The following is a 16,841-nucleotide window of genomic DNA, read 5'->3' as shown; positions in this document are numbered from 1 at the left end:
AAAAAAGAGAAATCATTCAAATATGTACACCATGACTTAGGCAAAATGCTGTGCCTCACTCTTCCTACCAACAGTAAAAAAGATCATTGCTCTAAAATATGCACTCCGTTTCCACCCTGACTCTGGGAGGAGCGCACTACCCTTGACGTTGGGCTTGGCCATGTGACTTGCCTTATGGTTGGTGGAACATACTTGTCTTAGTTCATGGGGCTGCTTTGACAAAATTCCAGAGACCGAGCAGTTCATAAACAACAGAAATTATTTCTCACAGTTCTGGAGGCTGGAAATCCAAGACCAGGGCACCAACATGGCCAGGGGCTGCGGGAAGCTGTTGCAGACTGTCAGCTTCTTACTGTGCCCTCGAATGCAAGCAGGCAAGGGATCTCTCTGGAGCCTTTCCTAAAAGCACACTAATCCCAACTGTGAGGATGGCTCCTCGTGACTCAGTCACCTCCCAAAAGCCCCACCTCCTTACGCCATCACCTGAGGGGTTAGGTTTCAACACATGAACTTGCGGGGGAACACAAACATTCTCCAACCCTTGGTTTGGACTTGGCCGCATGACTTCCTTGGCTAATAAGATGGTAGGAAAGAGCTACATAATTGGCTTTTGAAATATGTTTATGGAGTTGGGTTTGTCCATTTACATTTTGCCGTTCTGAGAACATGCCACAGGCAGCCCACTGTCCAAGGAACAGACCCAGACAACCAACCTGTGGCTTGCGGCCAAGCTCAGCTGAGCACAGCTGAGTGAGATCAGCAAAACCACCCCACCAACCTTTAGACATACGAGCAAGAATAAACCATCCCTCTTTTAAAGCACTGAGATTGACAGTAGTTTATTACACAGGAATGACTAACTGATTCACTCCCTGAAAAATGCATTTTATCGCCTTAGATTAATCCTTCTGTTGGGGGTGAAATGAAGATGAGTGGCTATCAACGGTAAAATTGCATGCCAATATGAAGGATGGATAAGCAAAGTGTTGAGCTGCTTGGTTTTGACATTTCACAATTTATATATGAAATGTCTGTTATGTTTACATGTTTCCCCAAAATGTAGCACCTCTCGCTCTCTCTCTCTTTCTCTCTCTTGCTCTTGCTCTCGCCCTGTGTGTGTATGTGTATTGATCTTTCCAAAAGGTCCTCTATTCATTGAAATTTTTGATAAAACACTAAAGCACAAGAGACATTTGGTGTGTTATTTTAAAAATAACTTCTCACAACAACTACTCCATTTTCTCCCAGGGGAAGTATTTCCCATGCACAATTTGCATTTTACAGAACAGTTGGTTGTGTGAAACTTCTGTCCCTGCAATTGCGTTATAATTATGACAAAGTGCAGGTAAATGGAGTTGCATTTTAAACAGATTTCAAGCGGCTAGAAAACTTTAATACCCACTTCAAACATCAGAAACCTCAAAGAAGTTATTTAGAGGGACCCAGTTTGGTAGAATCAAGTCCTACAATATGGAAAACTATGTTTTATATCAAAGCTATAACGTTTGATAAAGATGAAAGCATTAAGGTAGTGCTTCTCCAATGTTAAGGTGCAAATTCTGCTTCAGCAGGGTCTGAGGTGGCGAGGCGGGAGGGCACAATGTTGCGATTCTAACAAGCTCCCAGGTGATGCCAATGTTGCCAGCCGCACCTGAGCAGCAAGGTTCCGAGGTTCAGTGGAGTCCGTCAGAGAGCCCCCTGTGGGATAGAGGCCAGTTACCCACAGAGGTACCCTCTTCATTAACAAATCTTTTCTGACTTTCCCTTCCTTCATTTACTCACATTCTTCCTCCCTCAGCACGTATCCTGGGGTCACCTCCCCAAGGAACTACTGAAGTAGTACAGAGTCTCCTTTGGGGAAAACCCAAACCAAGACATGCCCTGCATGCATGTGCATGTTTGCATAGGCTTCCTGCACTGACCTTCTTCAGGAATTGAGTTCTATTCATCCCGCACAGAGCCCAGCACGGAGCAGGTGCTTGAAACAAATGTGGTTCATCTAGGATGGCCAAGGTGGTCCCAGCTCTAGGACGTGTGGTTGCCCCATGCCCATGTGACTGAACTGAAGATTATGCGTGACAGGGAGCAGTCCCTCTCATGCCCAGCCAGAGGTTGGGAGTGAGCATCTTCAAGACACTGAAGTGCACAGGAGAAATCTTAACACCAACATGGAGGAGCAGGAGGCACCCCAAACCTTTACTTCACCCTTGTTCCTCTTCTAGAGGCAGTGGGGCAATCCCAGGTGGCAATAAACAGTCCAGGCACCTGCTCCCTAGAATCTAAAAGCACAAGCCCCTGTATCCATAGAGACTCACAACCTGCAGGTCCCAGTAGATGCCAGTAAATTTGGCTTAGTTTAGCTGGGCTCCAGGCTGAGCAAGAGTTAACACAGGGTTCTTGGATGCAGTCACCCCTTCTTGCCATCAGCGATAAGGCGGGAAAACTTTGAGATGCTCACTCGTTTCATTGACTTCTTTGAACACAGCCCATGTGCCCAGCCATGACCCATCTTTTCTCTGAGTGGATCCCTCTCCTTTATTCTTTGCCCACCAAAAGCCAAAACTTCGAGAACTTAACGGTTAAAGTAGTAGTCCAAAGCGGGGTACAGACGACACATGGGGTGTAAAGATGGTCAGCTGGGGGTGGGCAAAAGAAAATGCTAGAACTTCTCTTTATACTTATTTTTTATCTGGAAGTAAGTTTACCAATATGAAACATATGATAGATGAGAGGACAGGTAAATAATTTACAATGGAATATACCTATTTTGAGCATGCATTGTCAGTTTTTCCTAATGGGAGATGTGATATCGGACCAACTACTAGTTGGAAAACCTAGTATACTTCTGATGACTCAAATTCCCCCTCGAGTTGGTCCCCACCCCTGTCCTGTTAGGGACAGTGCTAACTCTCAAGACCTGACCCAGTGCTTGAAGGGCAGCTGAAAGCAGGGCAGAGGTGGGGAGGTCATCCCGAGAGCCCCAATCTATTGGTTTGGCCTGGGATGGGTGTTGCTCCACCCCTTCAGGGAAAAGCTTTCTGTCAATCCTGACTGTCTTCCTTGCTCTCCTCCCTAGCCCAGGGAGGGAATGTCCACTTACTATCCAACTATCTTAATGAACTACTGAAAGACACCAGGTTATTTTTGTCCAGAAACGACCCAGTGGGCAGCCTTGAGGTGTGGGGATTTCCCATCAAGTTTCCCTGTGGTTCTCTGAAGTGGACCCAAATGGACCCTCTTAGCTCTGCTAGGAGAGGTAAGAGCCATGTGGCATTGAGAGGCAGATGAACCAGGCAACAGCCTCCCCTCTATCCTGCTCTGCCTCCCTTGATTTATAGCACCCAAAGCCCTCCAGCCAGGTGGGCTCAGCTGTTCCCAAGCCCAGCTAACCTGAGAACCTCTGGACAGTCTATTTGTGCAGGAAAAGGGCACCAAACATCCGCACATCTGTCATCTCTTAAGATCTTCCATGAGTCCAGGAGAGTCTGTACTCTGCTATACTCAGAGCCATTTGGAGAGTATGCCTTTGGCACTTCCCAGACAGCCCCAACAAGTTTGCTAAGTTCTCAGTCTGTACTTGCCCAAGAAGGTTGGAGGGGCAGGTCTGAGAGCCTGGTGGCCTAAAGACCACGAGAGCCATCTGTGTTCTTCACCATGTGTTGTGTGTATCAAATGAAAAGGAGCAATGCTGGCCCAGAGCCATGATGGGCCACAACCACGAGGTGTTAGGTAATAAGGTGACAGGATGAAAAGGCATGTAACTGTCATTCACTGAGCTATATGGCCATTACTTAATTGAAGATAAAAGGGCAACTTGCAGGTAGTGGGAGTAATAAGTATTTTCTGTTGCACTTCCATCTTCAACATGCCTCCCTGTTTTCTTGTAATGACAGTAACTTGCACTTTTCAAGCCTGTCTTTTCTGGTGTATTCTTCCCTACTATTGTATTCACTTCATGACAAACTCACTCAGAAGTCAGAAAAAGATTTCCATCTTTGAGGAAGGGCCAGTCTTTAAAAGGGGACGGCTGGACAAGTATTCTTTGCCCTGATAAATGTAGACCATGTGTCCCAAATGCTCTGCTGAGAACAGACTCTGTGAATGAGCATTTCCATCCCATTTGTAATTTGGGTCTTTGTAGAACCATCCTGGTGATGAATGGGGTGCTTTCCTCGGTCTGGCAGAATCGAGGTTCCTTCCTTTCTGTCTTTGAATGACACTGTTATTGGCTTTTCTGTGTCCAGTAGCAATTCTGAAATGCTGCTTGTCTGAGGTTCATTGGCTCTACTGGTGTCATTTGGCCAAATGTCAACTTGGTGCCCATTGATTGTTGAACTGTCTGATGACAAAGGAGTAAGTCACACCTTCTTGACTTGAAGCAGTTAGGATTGAGCTCTCCTGGCCTCCACTCTGTCTTTGATTGCAGGAGAAAATATACATCTTGGCTAATGCTAAAATGACAGATCTAAAATGTCATTGGGAAGCCTATTCCAGGCATTGTCAGAGCCCTGTACCGTATGGGAATTCTGGATCACAGCTCCTGGCAGGGCCCCACTTACTCTCTGTGGGTCACAAACCATTAAAACTAAGACCTTTCTCAACTCTGTGTCTTCCCACATTATATTCGGTCCCCTGGAACGCCTCCCTCTGACTGTGAAAAGCCCTACCTATTCTTTAAGAAGGCTTGGCTCAAATGTCACCTCCTCTCTGATGGTCCTGACCCCTCCCAGCCTAGGAGAACCCTAGTGTAACCCAGATGGTTGAAGGTGGAAGTAGACTCCATGCCATTCAAAAACTAGGTTCAAATCTACACTGGTTCAAACTCCTCTAATTCTATTTCCTGTGAAGCCCAAAGCCTTTCCCAGAAGGCTGTGAGTTTGTGCTTATGAAGATCCATGGTTTCTGATCTCTGCTCCCTTGTTGCAGGCTCCATTTTTCACTGCACCAATCCAGACAGGAAATTTAACCCTTCACCATTTTCATTTAAAACAACAAAGACAACAATCTATCATCCCTTAAAAGTAGACATCACTGAAGGGCTGATGGGCAGCAGGAGCTTGTGGAGGTTGGGGGATGGGGTGGGGAAGTAGGTGAAAATTCATATCACCTAATAGCTGAAAATTCCATTTATTTTTTATTTATTTATTTTTTTGAGATCGTATATGGATCTCAAGATAGAGAGAAACAGAAGTCTGTCCATATCCCCCACTTGATAGATAAGGAGAAATTCAGTAACATGCCCAAAGTTACACAGCTAGTATATAGCAGAACCGAGACTCACACCTCCACTGTCAGGTCTGATCCCGGGCTCTGAGCCACTGATCTGCACTGTCCCCCAGCAGCTTTGATGTCACTTCTTCTTCTTTTTTATTTTATTTTATTATGTTATGTTAATCACCATACATTACATCATTAGTTTTTGATGTAGTGATCCATGATTCATTGTTTGCGTATAACACCCAGTGCTCCATTCAGTACGTGCCCTCTTTAATACCTATCACCAGGTTAACCCATCCCCCCACCCTGAAAATTCCATTTAGACATTCCCGTTCCTCAAAGTCCTCTTTCCAATCAATACTGGACTTCCTACACAGCGCCAGTCTCCTGTTAGGCCCTGCCTCCTCCTCTCTGACCTCCAGGATTGCTTGGCCAACTCCACAGGCCTCTGTGATGTCTTGGCCCCACTGAAAACTCAGAGCAGAGGTGTCCCACTTTCTGCCCAAGCACTTAACACAGAGAAAGCTCTCCACCTATGCAGAGTGCTGGAATTCACTGTTAGGATTCATTTTCCACCTAAGTTGCATGATTCACTCCTTCCTCTCAACACAGAGCATTTTGCATGTTCCCCCATCACCATCCCATTTATCACAGATAAACATAATTTATGTGCATGCCTGGATTGATACGGTGCATTTTGTCTTTAGTCCATGATTAGAAGTAAGACACTAAAAAGTTTGAGAGGCAAGTGACCTGCTCAGATTTGTGAGTTTATTCTTTTCAATGGCTCTGTTTTTTTAGTGTAAGGAATACATGACAGCAGGGCTAATTTGGAGACTTCCTATGGAGTCCAGGAAGGAATCAAGACAGCTTAGATTAGGGCAGGGAGAAAGGAGAATTTTGGTGGATCCAGGAGACATTTTAGAGGCAAAAACGGGATTTGGGAATTGATTGGATATGGGGAGTGAAAAAGATTGAGGTGTGAAATAAGGAAAACCTTGGTCCCATTCACCGAGCTGGGGGATGGTGAGGAAAGACAAATTCCTTTTTGGATATGTTCCATTTGTGATATTGACCAAGTGGAGAGGTGTAGGAAGTAGGTGGATCTACATTTGTAGAGACCAGGGCTGGAGGTGGAGATCAGAGGGCTACTGGGACACAGATGGAACTGGAAGTGTACACATGGATGTGGTCACTGAGGGACCTTATAAAACCTGACTGGTACCAAGGGCCCTGGGCCTGTGGCTCAGCAGGAGAAGAGCAGCCAGAAGGGTAGGAGGAAAACCAGAGAATAATGTCCACTAAAAATAAAAATCCAAAATAAATAAGTTAATTAACAATAAAAAATTTAAAAAGATAATAATAAAAATCCAGAAACTGCCAACCATCCCCAGAACACAAACAGCTGGGAAAAGCCCTGGGAGTCCACATGCACTTTTCCCTATAACTGCTGCCCTAAAGTAACCTATAGCTTCATCATAATACATTTACATTGTGGTTTCTACCCCCCTCTGGGGGGGGGGGGGGGCGGCTGTCGTGATATGGGACAAGGACCATATAGGGCCCCGAACTCCCCCTCCCAACCTGTAGGAGGAGTCCCTTAGATGATTGAAAGCCATCTCAGAGACTGTCCTAGCTCTGACCCTTAAACAATGCAAGCACAAAAAGAGAAGACACCTCCAGCCCCTCGTACGTACAGTTGCCCTCTCTGGGCCCGCCCGTTCCCCCATCCTGAAAGTGTACTTTCGCTTTTGCACTTTCTGATAAAGGCTTGCTTACTTGAGAGTTTGGCTCTGAAGTCTTCCTTGGCTGAACTCAAGAACGGAGGTCTGTGAGGAGGCTGGAAGGGACCCACCGATGACATAACCACCTCCCTACCCAGGCCCCAGGCAATAGTGAGGCTGAAAGGAGGTGCTCAAGGGTTGACGGCTGACTCAAAGAACCCAGCAGGAAGAGTGGAGAGAAGGGAGGAAGGGTAGGGAGGCCCCCAGGTTTCCTGCTAGGGCTTTTGGGTCAGTGGCAGCTCCATTTGCTAAAACAGTGGAACAGATAAGGCATATAGTAGTACTTTCTTTTACTCTGAAGTTTGCTCATATTTTTGTTCGAACTGATTTTGCAATCTCCACACTTTTTAATTAGCTACTCTGAAAGACCCCTAAAATTATCATTCTGAGTAACTAAAAGAAGACTGGTTGTAGTGTTTCCACCACTACCGTAACTTAGCACCCTTGGCTATACAACATGGGGACTGGGTTTATGGCCAATGGTTTATAATATTTTCACAACATCCTAGCTCATGCATGAAGATAAATCTTACTCCATTTTCTCTGTTCATGTGCTTACTGTGACAAATGCTCTTGAAAATATTGTCTGTTATATTGCTTGGAGTCCTTTATTTATTTTGGAATTATACATCAAGAAACAAGGATGTTGGCCTCCAAACCAATTGTTCTTACTGACCGCTCTACAAATTTTCATGTTTCTGTTAAGGAGTGTTATCATTAAAGAGGACTAATATGCAAAGGGAGTTAAGGTGAGGTGAACTGACTGGCAGGTTTTCTTTTACTTAATCTGTTTTCTCCCCCTCTCTCCGTGTCCTACCCATTTCTCAAGGCCACGAATGGCTTTATTTACATAATTGCACACATTTGTTTCCCTTCCTCAAAGGTGTTTTTGATGCAGAATAACTTCCGCTCTGTCTTTATCCTTTAGTTCAAGGGGAAATCCTAATGCATTTCCTTATTGTAGCTATGGTAGCTTATTGTAACCAGTAGAACCCAAATGGAAATGATCTGAGCCCTTCCTTGGTCTACCGATTGTTTGGAAATAGCTACCTCCTCTACTTCGGCCTTATCCTTCTCTTGACACCATGATGCGGCTGAATGCATCTGTGAGGTTGCCAGGCCACTGCGCTCAACCGTCCTCTACTGGTGACTCCTCCTTATTCAGCCTCTAGGATGCACACACCTCTTTCCTTTGGTATCCAAAACTCCATCTTCTGATTTTCCTCCTATCTTAACAATCACACTGGCAAGTCTGAGCAGACAAGGAGCCAGCAAAGGTGCTGGAAATAGTGTGACAGATGATATGGAAGAAAACCAAGAGAGGGGATGTCATAGAAACCAAAAGAAGAAAGGAGTAGTTCACTTCATCAAGTACTGAAGTCAAGTAAGGGGGGGGGAGGAAACAAAACATGAAATGACATTCAATTGGGAATATGGAGGTCAACCAAACTTAGTCAAGAATGGTCTCAGCGCTATGGAAAGACAAGCCTGTCTGGAGGGAGTTAGGAGAGATAGGTCTTGAGCAAGTGGAGAAAGTAATATAAACAACTCTTTGGAAGATTAGAGAAATGGGTCCTAGCAAGAAAAGGAATGAAGTCAAGGGAGGGTTTTTATTTTTGTTCTTTCGAGATGGAAGATGCTAGAGAATTTTTGCATCCTGTTAGAACTATACTATAGAGAGAAAGACATTATAAATGCAAGCAAGAGAAGGGGATTCTTCCAAGAGCAACGTCCTAGAAAAGACAAAGGAGGAAAACAGTGATTCTTCATCCATTGTAACAAGATGCAAGGTAGAGAGCAGAGGCACAAATGCAAGGAAATTTGGAGATTTGGTTGGTTGGATGATGTTTGTTCCCATCCGATTGTTTCTATTTTCTCAATAAAGTATAAGCAAGGCCATCAGCTGGGATGAATATAGGGGAAGAAGTTGGGTTTTGCGAAGAGAGAAAAGGTCTGAAATCATCACTGTAGTGAGAAAAAGAACATCCTAGGAAGTACAGCAAGAAGTGAGGTACTGACTGCCCTTCTGAGATTTGTGGTTTAGAATTTAAAATGAGGCTGGCTAATGAAAACAGAAATATTGGGTGTAAAGCACTTAGTCCTGACCTGGTACATAATGCACACTCAGTAAATGCAAGCTATTACTATTTTGCCACATGAGTATGTCTTTATTGTTTGCTTAGATGAGATACAATCCTATCAAGGAAGGGAGGGAGGGAGGGAGGGAGGGAGGAAGGAAGGAAGGAAGGAAGGAAGGAAGGAAGGAAGGAAGGATGAATCTTGGGTGAGATGGTTTTACCAGCATTGTAAGTCCATTAAATATGGAAAATGTTTCCAATAAAGTAAGATGATTGAATATAAGAGTCTTGAAAAGTAGACCTAATGGCCTAAGGAACCAATGAAATATGAAAAGCATGATATCAGTTAAATAAGATTTCATAAGGACATGGTACCATGAGTTTGCATCCAAATGTGGCTGTTACCAGAACCTTGTGCAGCCTTGTAACATAAGGGCATGGTTGGTCTGGGATTACAAACCTTGGTGGGCAGACTACAATATGGGTGCATCATACATAAAAAAGTAATATACTCGGTTAAAAGAGTAATAGAATCGATTAAGCAGCTCTTATACTGAAGTGAGCTAAGGAAAGAATTCTGGGAAGCTATTATTACAATGAAAATATCAGCATAAATTTGAGACTTGGAAAGGTCACTGGTCTATCCTTGAAATTAGACACAACAACCTCCTGCATCATCCCACTTCCAGAAAACATATGGGATGATATCACACGCAGCCTTAACCCCCACACTGTGATCCTTGGCCCTTCCCATACTGGGGGCAAAGGCCGAGGCTGGGGGAGGTACTGTCCTTGGAGAACAGAACAAGGTGATTGATTAAAGTCACTTTTTATTTCACCTTATTGAGAGGACCACAGAGTTTGGATCACTTAATTTGTCAGTGTGTTGGGGAAGAGAGGGATCAGTCCTTTCACATAATAGTGCATCTTATCCTTAACTAGAAGTTAAAGCCTCTATGCCACTTTCCAAATGTATATTATCAGTATCACTTTCCAAAGAGCGTTTTTGAAGTTAGCTGACTTGTACCTATGATGCTGACCTTTCTTTCCCGTGCTGTCAGGGGTCTCATCTCCTCCATCTGAGAGATGCAGGTCTCCATGTCTTCCACTTGAGTATCACCAAGTCTCCATTCTCCCCCCTGCTGAGCATCCCAAAGCCCCTCCAACCTTACTAACTAAAAAGCAACTCCCGCTGGTGGTCTTGGTTATACTTATGTTTAAAAGCCTGTCATTATGATGTGTTAAAAACTTGCAGTGTGGGGATGCCTGGGTGGCTCAGCTTGTTAAGCGTCTGCCTTCAGCTAGGTCATGATCTTGGGGTCCTTGGTTTGAGCCCCGCAATGGACTCCCTGCTCAGTGGGGAGCCTGCTTCTCCCTCTCCCTCTGCCTCTCCCCCCAGCTTGTGCGCGCTCTCTCTCTCTCTCTCAAATAAACAAAATCTTTATTTAAAAAAAAATTTGCAGGGGCGCCTGGGTGGCTCAGTCATTAGGCGTCTGCCTTTGGCTCAGGTCATGATCCCAGGGTCCTGGGATTGAGCCCCACATCAGGCTCCCTGCTCGGCCAGGAACCTGCTTCTCCCTCTCCCGCTCCCCCTGCTTGTGTTCCCTCTCTAGGTGCCTCTCTCCCTGTGTCAAATAAATAAATAAAATCTTTAAAAAAATAAAAATAAAAATAAAAATAAAAATAAAAAATAAATTTGCAGTGTGGAGGGTTGGTAAACACTTCTCTCTGTTCCTCCTCCAAAATGGCAAAATACTGTATTTAAATCCTTATATATTAAATGCTGAATCTTCTACTGCAATTACAATAATATATTTACTTATGATTGATTACCCTAGCATGTCTGGGTTAATAATATTCTTTTTATATAGTGTTGACTTGGTTTACTAATATTTTATTTAATATATTGACAGTGAATAGGAAAAACTGGTTTTCACTTTTTTTTGAATACTTTCTTTTTTTAACAGTTTTGTTAAGATTCATATACCATAGAATTCACCCATTTGAAGTGTAGAATTCAATGGTTTTTAGTATATTTACAGAGTTTATATAACCATCACCACAATTAATTTTAGAACATTCTCATCACCCAAAAAAGAAACCCATTAACAGCAACCACCCATCTCCCCTCACATGTACCCCTAACCCTAGGCAACCACTAGACTACTTTCTGTCTCTACAGACCAGCCAATTCCGGACAATTCACATAAATGGGATCATATAATATGTGGTCTTTTGTGATTGGTGTCTTTCATTTAGCATAATTTTTTCCAAAGTTCATCCATGTTGTAGCATGAATCCTTCCTGTTATGGCTGAATATTCATGGATATACCACATGTTGCTTATTCATTCATTAGTTGATGGACATTTGGGTGATTTCTGCTTTATGACTCATGAATAATGCTGTTATGAACATACAAATTTTTGTGAGCATATAGGTTTTCATTTCTCTTGGGTATATACCTTGGAGCAGAATAGCTGGGTCATATTACAAATCTGTGTTTAACCTTTTGAGGAACTACCAGGTTCTTTTCTTTTAAGATTTATTTATTTGAGAGAGAGAGAGAGAAGTGGACTCCCCACTGAGCAGAGAGCCCGACGTGGGGCTCGATCCCAGGACCCTGAGATTATGACCTGAGCCGAGGGCAGGCGCTTAACCTACTGAGCCACCCAGGCACCCCCCAGGTTGTTTTCTAAAAGACATTCCACATTCCTACAAGCAATAATGTATGAAAGGTTCAATTTCTCCACATTCTCATCAACACTAGTAACTCTCCTTTTGATTGTAGACATCCTAGTGGGTGTGAAATGGTATCTCACTGTGGTTTTGATTTGCATTTCCCTGATGGTTAATGATGTTGAGCACCTTTTTCATGTGCTTATTTGCCATTTGTGTGTATCTTTTCTGGAGAAATGTCTATTCAAATCCTTTGCCTATTTTTAACTGAATCATTTTTTATTATTTTTATTATTGGGTTGTAAGAGTTCCATCTGTATTCTGGGTACATCTCTCTTATCAGGCATATATGATTTACAGGTAGTTTCTTCCATTCTGTGGGTCACCTACCATTTAACTTTCTTGATGGTGTTCTTTCAAGCACAAAAGTTTTTTTAATTTCGATGAAGCCCAATTTATCTTTTCTTCTTTCATTATTTGTGCTTCTGTGTCATACCTAAGAAATCATTTCCTAGGGGTGCCTGGGTGGCTCAGTCGCTAAGCGTCTGCCTTCGGCTCAGGTCATGATCCCAGGGTCCTGGGATCGAGCCCCGCATCGGGCTCCCTGCTCTGTGGGAAGTCTGCTTCTCCCTCTCCCACTCCCCCTGCTTGTGTTCCTGCTCTCACTATCTCTCTCTCTCTGTCAAATAAATAAATAAAATCTTAAAAAAAAAAAAGAAACCATTGCCTAATCCAATGCCATGCATGAACATATACACTTACGCTTACTTCTAGGAGTGTTCTAGTTTTAGCTCTTACCTTTAGCTTTATGGTCCATTTTGAATTGATTTTTGTGTATAATGTAAGTTAAGAGTTTAACTTCATTCTTTTGCATGTGAATATCTAGTTGTCCCAACACCAATAGTTTGAATAAACTATTCTTTCCTCCATTGAATTGTCCTGTCACCATTGTCAAAAAATCAATCGACCATAAATTTAAGGGTTTGGTTTTTTTTTTTAAGATTTTATTTATTTGACAGAGAGAGAGAGAGAGAGAGAGAGAGAGAGAGAGAGAGAAAGCACAAGCAGGGGCAGAGGCAGAGGGAGAAGCAGGCTTCCCGTGGAGCAGGGAACCCAACGTGGGGCTCCATCCCAGGACCCTGGGATCATGACCTGAGTGGAAGGCAGACGCTTAACCACTGACTGAGCCCCCCAGGCGCCCCAATTTAAGTGTGTTTTTTCTGAGCTCTGAGTTCCAGTCCACTGACCTAGATGTCTATCCTATGCCAGTGCCACATTATCCTGACTACTGTAGTTTTGGAGTAAATTTAAAATCAGGAGTATGAATCTTCCAACTTTGCTGTTCTTTTTCAAGATTGTTTTAGCTACTTAAGTTTCTTAAATATGAATTTTTATATTTCCATATGAATTTTAGGATGAGCTTTTCAATTTTTGCAAAGAAGACCACTGGAACTTTAATGGGTATTGTGTTGAATCTGTAGATTAGTTTGGGAGTAGATTACCACCTTAACAATATTAAGTCTTTTGATGCATGATCATAAGATGTTTCTCCGTTTAATATTTAACGTCCTTCAAGAATGTTACATAGTTCTAAAAGTACAAGTTTTGCTCTTATTTTGTTAAATTTATTGCTAAGTATTTTATTAGTTTTGATGCTATTATAAACTATTTCTTTTACGTCATCTTTGCTTTTGGAGTTCTACAATGAGTTAGGAAGATTTCTATCTTTTTCTATGCTTTTGACATTTTATGTAACATGGGAATTTTGATGTGTGATGAACTTGACTATTCAAAACTATTTGGGCTAGGTTCCTTTTTTAGGAAAAGATATATTCTACCTTCTAACTTCTTATAAACCAATTATAGGAATTTATGGGAAATCATCCCTGCATTTAGACTTTTACATTTATTCCTCTAAGGACAAGCACAGAATTCTCATAATATTTTAAGTTATCTGTATCTGTAGTTACATCTCTTCCTTATTATCAAGGTTATCTTTATAAAGCTTCTCCCTTTCTCTTTCTTTCTTTTTTTTTTTTTAAGATTTTATTTTTGAGAGAGGGAGGGAACACAAGTAGGGGGAGAAGCAGAGGGAGAGGGAGAAGCAGACTCCCCACTGAGCAGGGAGCCTGATGCAAGGCTCCATCCCAGGATCCTGAGATCATGACCTGAGCTAAAGGCAGATGTTTGACTGCTTAACTGAATAAGCCACTCAGGTGCCCCCTCCCTTTTTCTTGATTACAACTGCCAAGTGTTTGTCTATTTTAAAAGTTTTTTAAAAGAACAAAATTTGGCTTCTTACTTATCAGTAAGTTATACCAATCAACTACTCTTGTTTTTCCTAACTTATTAACTTTTGCTTTTCTCTTTATTATTTTGGGGATCCCCCCACATTTTTGGACTTATTTTGTTTTTTTCCTAGGACTTGCGTTGAAAATATAGTCCATTTATTTTCCATGTTCTCTCATAAGTATGAGTAATGCTACACATTTTCCTCTAATGCTATTTTAGCTATATTCCCTAAGTTTGGTTGTGTACTGCTTTAAAAATCAATTCTTTAATAATTTATAAATTCAATTTTGATTTCCTATTTAGTCCAAGAATTAATTAGAAGTATGTGCTTTTTAAAATTTCCAAGTGGGCGCCTGGGTGGCTCAGTTGGTTGAGCGACTGCCTTCGGCTCAGGTCATGATCCTGGAGTCCCGGAATCGAGTCCCACATCGGGCTCCCTGCTCAGCGGGGAGTCTGCTTCTCCCTCTGACCCTCTTCCCTCTCGTGCTCTCTATCTCTTATTCTCTCTCTCTCAAATAAATAAATAAACTCTTTTAAAAAAAGATTAAAATTTCCAACACCCCAATGTTCATAGCAGCAATGTCCACAATAGCCAAACTGTGGAAGGAGCCAAGAAGCCCTTCAACAGATGAATGGATAAAGAAGATGTGGTCCATATATACAATGGAATATTACTCAGCCGTCAGAAAGGATGAATATCCACCATTTGCATCGACATGGATGAAACTGGAGGGGATTATGCTAAGTGAAATAAGTCAAGCAGAGAAAAACAATTATCATATGGTTTCACTTATATGTGGAACATAAGGATTATCATGGAGGACATTAGAAGAAAGGGAAAAATGAAGGGGGGTACTTAGAGGGGGAGACGAACCATGAGAGACTATGGACTCCGGGAAACAAACTAAGGGATTCAGAGGGGAGGGGGTGGGGGGATGGGTTAGGCCAGTGATGGGTATTAAGGAGAGCATGTATTACAATGAGCACTGGGTGTTACATGCAAATAATGAATCATGGAACACTCCATCAAAAACTAATGAAGTACTGTATGGTGACTACCATACCATAATAAAAAAAAAGAAATTCTAAGTAAATAGTTTGTTTTTGACTACCTTCTTTTGTTAATAACTAATTTATTGAATTTTGATTTTTGGTCAAATAATATACCCTATATGATTTCTATATTTTAAATTTTGTGGAGAGTCTTTTTATGAAATACATATGATAGATTTTTATAAACATGCCATGGGTGTTGGAAAACAATTAGTACACTTTACATTAGGTGCAAAGTTTTACACATGCCTTTTGAGCCAAATGTGTTAACTATACTACTAAAATCAGTTATAGCTTTACTTAATTTTTGTTTATCTGTCCATTTTTGAAGTAGATGCATTTCTATATCTCATTAAGACTGCGAATTTATCAATTTCTCCATACTTTTCTCCCCTTTTGCTCTATGTGCATTTTGCCAAGTTATTAGGGAAATAAAAGTTTATGACTCATTCGTGGCTTGATATAACTTGAATCCATATGAACTATTCTTCTTTGTTCTGTTTAATATGATTCTTCTTTAATTCATTTAATATGATTCTTCTTGAATTCATTTTTCCTGATAACATTATTACACCTCACTTTTCAATTAGCAGTTGCTTGCAATAATTTTTTCAATCTCTATCACTTGACTTTGAATATGTCATAAATAGAAGCTAAAGTTTTGCAACATTTTTAAAAATATTTATTTATTATTTATTATTATTATTTATTTTATTATTTTTATTAACTTATTTTAAGGGGAGAGAGAGAGAATGCAGGGAGGAGGGGCAGAAGGAGAATGAGAGAGAGAATCTCAAGCAGACTCTGCACTGCTGAGAGGGGAGTCCAACTTGGGGCTCTATCTCATGACCCTGAGATCATGACCTGAGCCAAAATCAGGATTAGGGAGCTTAACCCACTGAGCCAACCAGGCGCCCCTTTGCAACCCTTTTTCATTTAATTTAATTGAAACCAGAGGTTTCAATTAAGGTATTATAACTGAAAAATATTCATATTTTTGTGATTACTGATAATTATGTACTTTCTACTTCATTACAATTTAATGTTTTTAATTTACTACACGATTTCTTCTTGCTTTTATCCTTTTCCTGCATTTTATTGGATTCAAAGGGCATTAAATTTCTATTCTTCTAGAAATTACCCACAAAATATTTCACTCTCATTACATACCAATATTATTTAGACACAACCAAAATTTTTATTGGTGTCTTTATATACTTCTATTTCTTTTGTCCCATTTCTTTCTTTTCTTTGGGCTTTTAATTTTTCTGGACTGTGTCATCAATATTGCCTATGGAAGAAAACTCTCTGAGGTCTTGAATGCTTTAAAAATGCTTTAAAGGCCTTTATTTTGCCTTCTTTTTGCATATTCTTTTACTTAAATATAAGACTTTGGGTTCAAAATCTCCAAATTTTGAAAGTATTCCATGATCTTTGAGAACCCAGTAGTGTCAGTATTTAAATGTGCAGCTTATTCCATCAATTGATTTCCATCTGTTTTTCCTTCAGAGGAAGGAAATGTCTAATCCATACATGGTATACCTTCTTGTCCGGCGCTAGACTTATTCTGCCCCAAAATATGTCTTATCTGACATCATCAGGGACTTTTTGATGGTAAAGTTGCTCAGTTAGCCACCCTGGGCCAATTACTATCCCCTTCATTTTAAAGATTGTATAACCTTTTATTATCATGATTACTTTTAATGACCTGTCATTCAAGTTCCTATTGTAGGTTAAGT

The 16,841-nt window shown here is 41.4% G+C and overlaps 1 long non-coding RNA gene across 1 annotated transcript in view; it reads right to left on the bottom strand.

The window, feature by feature from the left end:
* LOC141374228 (uncharacterized) overlaps positions 1–10,208 on the bottom strand; it is a 28,788-nt gene extending 18,580 nt beyond the window's left edge. The window contains exon 1 of the long non-coding RNA XR_012380982.1: positions 10,120–10,208. This is a non-coding gene — a long non-coding RNA (uncharacterized lncRNA). The remainder of the gene's footprint in view (positions 1–10,119) is intronic.
* Positions 10,209–16,841: the final 6,633 nt, after the last annotated feature.

This window comes from Callorhinus ursinus, unplaced genomic scaffold (genome assembly GCF_003265705.2).
Source record: "Callorhinus ursinus isolate GAN/ISIS: 27379988/994484 unplaced genomic scaffold, GSC_fseal_2.0 scaffold1, whole genome shotgun sequence".
NCBI lineage: Eukaryota > Metazoa > Chordata > Mammalia > Carnivora > Otariidae > Callorhinus > Callorhinus ursinus.
The sequence above is the reverse complement of the archived record's forward strand: the minus strand, read 5'-3'. Positions and strand labels throughout refer to the sequence as shown.